Source organism: Saccostrea cucullata, unplaced genomic scaffold (genome assembly GCF_032062105.1).
Source record: "Saccostrea cucullata isolate Sc308-1 unplaced genomic scaffold, CSIRO_AGI_Scuc_v1 ctg1114, whole genome shotgun sequence".
NCBI classification, from domain to species: Eukaryota; Metazoa; Mollusca; class Bivalvia; order Ostreida; family Ostreidae; genus Saccostrea; species Saccostrea cuccullata.
In genome coordinates this window covers 6,881-7,970 of record NW_026927494.1, presented here as the reverse complement: position 1 = coordinate 7,970, position 1,090 = coordinate 6,881, and the positions used below count along the sequence as shown (strand labels likewise).

The window sequence follows — 1,090 nt, the reverse complement described above, 5'->3', positions numbered from 1 at the left end:
CGGAATTCCTCCTAAAGCAGAATTGGTATACATGTATTTTGAAGATATCACAATATTTGTTACTGTTGTAGTCTCCTCCTTACCAAGCTAGCGCGCATGTAATGCCAGCAATGGACACCTTCCTACATGTAGCAGGAATCATTTGCTGAAAACAGAGAGGACATACAGCTGGTTCCAACATTGCAAGTATGAACCAAAAATAAACTATGTTTATGTAATATTTCTTACTTAAAAATTCTTTTAAAGGGTTAATGAATCATAAATTATATTTTACGACATAATTGTTTTCATATAAACATACAGTATTAACCATATGTACTCTTATGATTCATTTTTTTTTTCACTCCAAACACTTTGATTATTATACTTGTAGGATATTGTAACACAAATGAATGAACATGATATGCGCCAAGTTTTGAAAAGAACAAATGAGACAGAACCAGATGTCATGAGCTTGTTCATCCAAGGTCCAATACAGTATGAAAACTGAAGTTCAGAAATCGCATGTTTGTACGGAGGATGCATAGTATTTGAGGATCCTCGCATGAACCTAGCTGTTGTCAATCTCCATGCATAACTACAAAACCAGAATTTAGAAATCTGTGTTTGCAGCATGATGTGCTGGAGATCGCCAACATTCTGAACTGGAAGTTTCAAACTAATCTTGAACCTTCGTTTGCCACCTCTATCTTCCGAATCCAGGATTATCGAAATTATGGAGCAGGAAGTAGAGTTGTAGTGCCATCTTGTGTGACTGTGGCAGTGAAGAGGAGGTTCCCTCAGCTAGATGGAGCATACAGAGGCTATCATTCAGCTTATTCAGACTCTGAGTAAAATCATATGTTTTTTATAAAAACTTATCACACTTTTTTCTGCTTTTCATTTCTAAAAGTAAAATCCTTGATCGAGGATTTGCTAGGCCTGATAGTCAAGATTTTTGGACTGCATACTCCTTGTATAGCCTGCACAAGGGCTTCCATATATTTCCTTTATGCATGTTAAAATAAGTTCTAAAAGTAATTCAGGATATTACCTTGAATACCTTCATTAACAAGAAATTTTAATCAAATACATTGCAAGTTTAATCACT

The 1,090-nt window shown here is 35.1% G+C and overlaps 1 pseudogene; it reads left to right on the top strand.

The window, feature by feature from the left end:
* The first annotated feature begins 388 nt into the window (after positions 1–388).
* On the top strand, positions 389–834 carry LOC134274643 (P2X purinoceptor 7-like; annotated as a pseudogene).
* Positions 835–1,090: the final 256 nt, after the last annotated feature.